Genomic DNA, 7,202 nt, shown 5'->3' with positions numbered 1-7,202 from the left:
TCACAATAGTATAAACTAACCTTTGTTTACAGGATTTCATTCTTCATTAGTTTTATTTTAAATAATAGAACTACCATATATTATATAGGAGGATTCCAGGGATACATTACTCGGTTTTATTTTAATTAATAAAGCTACTATACATATTGGTGGTAGCCAGGGTTTTCAAACAGAACAAACTATTCATTTTGGTCGTAGCCATGGTTTTCAAACAGAACATACTATTCTTACAGGTGGTAGCCAGGGTTTTCAAATATAACATACTATTCTTACTAGTGGTACCCAAGGTTTTCAAACAGAACATACTAATATACTATACATACTGGTGGTAGCCAGGGTTTTCAACAGGACATACTATACATACAGTAACGAACAAACATGTTAGAAAATATTGGATTTTCTTGGGAAACATGCATATATTTTCAAAAATCAACGATTGGTTTTCACTACAAAAACATTCTTATGAACTCACCACCTCTGTGCTGGTACTCTTTGAAAATCGTTTGTATTCTATGGAAATCAGTAGGCAGGTACTCCTGCAACATTTTGAGAAGACGGAAAATATACTGACACGTCTTTTATATTCTACTATACTTTTGATGTACACAAACAATGAATCAAACAGATGTAAATATTCATATTATATTGTAATGGTTGGTTTACTTTTATTACTATGATGTGATTGTTGTGATACTACATATGACATCCTCTACCCCAAACGTTTCTACTGTTTCGGTTTAGGGGTGTGACAAATTCGTATCAGAGCCATTGTTTATCGTGAACTAAGTATACCGAACCTTACATGGTATATAACTATAAACGCTAAGGGGACAAAGTGCTATGAACTAAAAGTATACTTTTAAAAAAGTATTTTATAAGAAGTATACAAGTATACATATGTACCAGAAACAATATCATGAGTAGAACAAAACAAAATTATTTGGATGTTGGACACTACGGTTAAACCTAGACAGTTATGTAATCATGTCTGGGATCAATATATCCTGATCAACTATATTTATTTGAGACATGACCAACATGTGTTTGGGAGTGACTGTTGTGTTGCAGTAAGCCTAAAACTTACCAAGCTATGTACAATAAGATATCGATAGAACATGGCATACAACTTAAAATACTGCTGGAGTATTTTTGCTAGAGCTAAATAAAGAGTAACTGACCATTCCAAGTGTTGCTACTCATTCCTTCCTAGTGATAGTTTAATTGTATTTGTAACATTTCCTTATTTATCGCTTAGTAGAACACTTTATCTATCAGGCTGAGATATATCTTGTTTCATATCTCTTAATTCAAAAATCTAGGGGACTTACCATCCTCTTCTTCTTGACTATTTTTAGATCAACATGCCTCCGAAGAAAAGATGTAACAGAAAGAAAAATAATCCCCCAACGGATCCAATGCCACCACCTCCTCAGTTCGACCCAGCCATGTTCCAAGCAGCAGTCACGACCGTTGTGGCCACCGCGATGTCGTAGATCAATTCTGGCGGCTCTAGTGGTTTGGGAAGTGGTACCCATCCCCTTAATCTTGAGGGTAGTTAGGGACACTAGAAGGAGTGTTCCTACAAAGATTTCATGAACTCAAAGCCTAAATTTTTCGACAGCAATAGAGGTGTAATTACCCTAACCAAATGGACTGAGAAGATCGAATCAGTCTACGAGATATGTGCGTGCTCCAAAGTAAACAAAGTGAAGTTCACCGCTTGCACCTTCACCGGTAGAGAATTGACCTGGTGGATTGGTCGAGTCAAATCCCTAACGCTGCCAATGGTAAATTCCATGGGCAGGGAAAGTTTAAAGGAACTCATGCTTGCTGAGTACTGCCCAAGAGGCGAGATGCAAAAATTGGAGCACGAGCTTTGGAACCTAAAGATGAAGGGTTTTGACATTGCCACCTATACAGGTAGATTCTGCGATCTGGCTCTTCTTTGTCCAGGAATGGTAACCCCAGAAAGCAAGAAGATAGAGAGGTACATTTAGGGATTGACACCCCCAACTCAAAGAAATGTATTGGCTGCTAAACCTCTCACATTTGACAGTGCCAAGTGCCTAGTGCAGACTCTTATAGATCACAAAATTAATCTTGATGAAGTGACAGCCGATCCCGAACCACCGAAGGAAAGTGGTGGGAAGAGAAAGTTCTGGAACAAGAACAAGGGCCATTCTTCACAGGAGCCCTCCAAGAAACAACAACTACTGGCAGTTCATGCTGCTACTACTCCTGTCGCTGTTCCTACAGCTCAAGCACCTACCAGTAGATATGCTGGTACCCTTCCTCGGTGCAACAAATGCAACTTTCATCATCATGGGCCATGTTGTGAAATTTTGTGCAATAGTTGTGGCAAGAAGGGGCACACAGCTCGAGTTTGCAAGACACCAGTCCAACCAATCAATCAGGCTCCTGGAGCAGGTGTTGGTCAAGCCTGCTATGGCTATTACAGAATTGAGGAAGATCATAGTCATCACTTGAGGTTAGTGTTAGAAACTCTAAGGGTGGAGAAGTTATATGCGAAATTATCTAAGTGCGAATTCTGGATCTGAAAGGTAACTTTCCTTGGCCATGTGGTGAGCGAGGAAGGCATACAGGTGGACCCTTCCAAAATCAAAGTAATTGAGAATTGGTCAGCACCGAAGAAGCCCATAGAAATTCGTCAATTATTAGGTCTTCCTGGCAACTATCGCAAGTTTATACAAAATTTCTCAAGAATTTCTAAGCCTCTAACCACCCTGACTCAGAAAGGTGTACCCTTTAGTTGGTGTAAAAAGCAAGACAATGTGTTCCAAACATTGAAGCAGGCCTTATGCACCGCACATATCTTGTCTTTACCCAAAGGGATGGAGGACTTTGTGGTCTTCTGTGATGCATCCAATCATGTGACATCCCCATTTTTCACGGCCAGAAAAGACCGATTTTGTTTATGCTTTATAAAAATCAGAGTACTTCTTTTAATAAAAATGTTGCGGAATTTGTTCCCAGAAAAACATGACAAATACGTTATTAAAACATTTTCGAAGAAACGTATTTTATTCATTTTAAAACGTTTGGGATGTCATCGTTAATACATAAACATAAGCAGAAACAGAACTTACATTTATTTACACTAGTGATCTACATCTCTTTAAATCTCTCAGTGTAATGTGACTTCATATCAACACCTGTGATATAAATAAACTGAGTGGGTGAGGTTGGGAAACCTGGTGAGTACATAGGGTTTTCAACCCACAATAATATAATTATTATGTTTAATTAATCAAACAATCAACCCAATTACCCATCCCCATTATCTTCTTTAGTCTTAAGGATCTACCCTAAAAATCAGCTATTCCTTGTTTATTTATTCCTAAGGATCATCCTAAGGAATCGGCACGGAGTCCATCTTTACCAAGGCTTATAGATTATAAGTGGTTAACACGTAGTCCAAAACATCTGGTAAACACTTAGTTCAAAAGTAACTAGTGAACACACTTAGTTCAAAATACCTAATGAACACACTCAGTTCAAAGATACCTAGTGAACACACTCAGTTCAAAATACCTAGTGAACACACTCAGTTCAAATACCTAATGAGCACCTAGTTCAAAAACACCTACAGGTTACAAGCCTACTATCGTTCCACTGGACCGTCTAGTATCGTCCATGGTCATCATCTATACTCCACTAGATGACTGGATTACTGTCAACAGTGATGTCTCCCATCGTGTTATCACAAAACAACTATTTCATCTACCCATGTTTTACCCAACACATTTTGTAAATATAAAATACATATACAGTTTAAATCATTTAAAACGTGTATAAAAATATTTCACCCAGCATAGACAGCAAGTATTCAGACAAAATGCACACGTAGCATGTAATTTATATTAAATACTTCATATCTATGTGTAAGATGAATAGGATCTATGCACTCACTTGATTAGGTGGTGAGTCGGTACTCGGATAGCACTTCGTTGCTCTTAAAACAATTTCCTTGACAAAACCTAGTATCAATATGGCTAGGGTTTAGTATGACGTTAACCGTGACTAATTAATAGTCTAGCTATTATTATTATTATATAAGCGTTAAATAACACTCAATATAACTGATAATAATAACCCAAACAATTATTTTAAGGTCCTAATAATGTTACTATAATTAATTAGAAGCTATATTAAAACTAGCGTAGGCGTAGCTCACTTACAGCAGGTTTTTCGCAAAACCGGGCGTCGCTGGAGCAGCATTTCCCGAGCCGAAAGGCTCTTTTCTCAGAGCCGTCGGGCACTCCGGCGCTTCCGCCTCGTGCTAGGGATTTACCCTAGGCTTTAGGGGGTTAGGGAGGCTTAGAGAGAGAGAGTTTAGAGAGAGAAAGAAGAGGGTTGAGGGGTGAGGAAATGAGGGAACCCGACACCTCTATTTATAGGGTGAAATCCTGACGGACTCACTGAGTTGGTTTACTGACTCGCCGAGTCAGTGCCATGTGTCATCACCTGATGGCTTTCCTTGGAGAGAAAGCCTTGGCTCATATTCAGTCACGTCACCCTTTTTGCAGCAGCACCCTGCTGACTTCTAGACCCCGTAACTTTCGCATACGAGATTCGTTTTCAACGTTCTTTATATACACACGTAGGTAAAGTGAAGATCTACAACTTTGGTTTAGACTCCATCGGCTAATTCTCGACCGATCTCGAATTTAAGAGTAGGAGGCGTTTAGTCTATTAAATGACCGCGAAGAATTCGTAACTCCTTCATACGGACTCCGTTTTCGTCCATATTTTTACCGTTGAGTTCCTATTAATGAGATCTTCAACTCTCATTTAGGTCGCGTAAGCCAAAAATTGCTTGAACTAAAATTCGAGTTTCGGGCTATACACTGCTAAGCAAAATCTTAGAAAAAACATAACTTCTTCATACGAAGTCAGATTTGGGCGTTCTTTTTATGGATTTTCTCGGTTTAACATATTCTATGAATTTCCTTTAGATCACTAATGCTAAAAAGTCCTCCATCGTAAATTCACTATTTACGCTTCCTGGTGTCGTGCCGGTTCTGTCACGAAACTTCAACGGGTCATAACTTCTTCGTTATAACTCGGATTTCGGCGTTCTTTATATGTACGGAAACCTTGAGACATATTCTACAACTTGGTTCAAATTATTTATTCTAAATAATCTTTTGTCGAAAATTCATTTTCGACCCCTATTATCTCTAAATTGACTAGCCCGGATCTACGGGCGTTACAATTATCTCCCCCTTAGGATGATTACATCCCGGAATCATCAACGAAACAAGGCAGTATAATGAATCCATACGTTATCTCTTCATCCTAGGTAATAACTGCAACTTCTATGTTGCTTCAAACGGGTATCTAACTCTTGGACTCCTTGATTGCAGGCGGTGCTTGGTCTTGCACCTGCTCGTTAGACATTCAATCATGACCTTCGTGTCACAAGCTCATTCTTTATCAGAGATACCTTCTTCTTCTTAGTACAAGTTAATTTGATTGCTACAATTGACCGATGTGTCATATTCTAATGACCTCTCATCGTATGTTGCAATGCTCAGACTCAGGTCTCTTAGAGTCAAATTCCAGAACAGTCTATACCTTCCTTCATGTTCTTGTCACATCTTAAAAGGTAGCATCTCTAGCAACCATCACGATACTTCTACTGATCGCTTTGATTAATTCTTCTAGCTTAAGTCGGTGCTACATCGAACTTGGTTCTCTGAATCATGTAACATTCTCATCGTAGTCGGACTCAATGTGATATGACCACTAGGGTCGGGATAACAACAATCTTCTTAGTCATTACCGAAACAATGGTAACGACATACTTGAATAAAACGAAATCAATTACTGGCTTCTTGGTAACCTTGTGACTTTTCCTGATCCAAGTGTGAGTCCTGTGCTTCCGGTAGTATAGGCCTCTACTACCTTTCACACCTACTCATACTCGTCCCAAGTATTCTCTCATAGTTTTCCAAGTTATTATCACAAAAACAATTTTTAACACATAAAAATGTGTCCAAACAATCACAAAATTTTCCCTAGACTCTACTAGAACTTCTTCTATGCGTATCTTCAATCATCAATTCTGCTTCAGCTCGGTGGAAATGCCATAAGATGGGTCAACTTCATGAATTATGCCAATCATTCCATCATCCTGCCAATCAAAGGTCTACTTTGGACGTACTGTACTCCTCTAAACGTACTGCATGACATGTTCTAAAGGCAAGATACCACTCTTATGATATCTTCCGATAGGTGTCATTCACTATCATAAGCCTTTTCATTTCCTCTATTTACTCAATTCTCTATGAGTCCTTATCATGACATTCTATTCTCCACAGCAAGCTTTTGGTGTATCGAGACGAGAATATAGATAGAGGAAGAATTAGATGTGTATTCCTCCTTATTACTCCAAAAAGTTACATGCCAGTTGTAATATCGTCATTAAACGTTTAGAAACCTGAGCACATAAAATTTCCAGATCCGGTCGGCAAAAGACCATAGATCTGATCATATAAGGCATATCATAAATCATTTAGCACATAAAAGCATGTTAGGAATTTTCCCTAAATAAGCTAGGGCTTGTGTCTATTCAGGTGTATTACCTAAATTTTATTAGACACACTCCTCACAATCATTGCTTAGCATTCTAAGTTTAAGTCTAGAAATAAATCCATATTTCTAGTTCGCTTAAACTAATGCTCTGATACCAACTGTGACATCCCTATTTTTCATGGCCAGAAAAGACCGATTTTGTTTATGCTTTATAAAAATCAGAGTAATTCTTTTAATAAAAATGTTGCGGAATTTTTTCCCAGAAAAACATGATAAATACGTTATTAAAACATTTTCGAAGAAACGTATTTTATTCATTTTAAAACGTTTGGGATGTCATCGTTAATACAGAAACATAAGCAAAAACAGAACTTACATTTATTTACACTAGTGATCTACATCTCTTTAAATCTCTCAGTGTAATGTGACTTCATATCAACACCTGTGATATAAATAAACTGAGTGGGTGAGGTTGGGAAACCTGGTGAGTACATAGGGTTTTCAACCCACAATAATATAATTATTATGTTTAATTAATCAAACAATCAACCCAATTACCCATCCCCATTATCTTCTTTAGTCTTAAGGATCTACCCTAAAAATCAGCTATTTTCTCGTTTATTTATTCCTAACGATCATCCTAA

Source organism: Lactuca serriola, chromosome 4 (assembly GCF_051521515.1).
Source record: "Lactuca serriola cultivar US96UC23 chromosome 4, Lser_US96UC23_V15, whole genome shotgun sequence".
Lineage (NCBI taxonomy): Eukaryota > Viridiplantae > Streptophyta > Magnoliopsida > Asterales > Asteraceae > Lactuca > Lactuca serriola.
Note: the sequence above shows the minus strand (reverse complement) of the source record.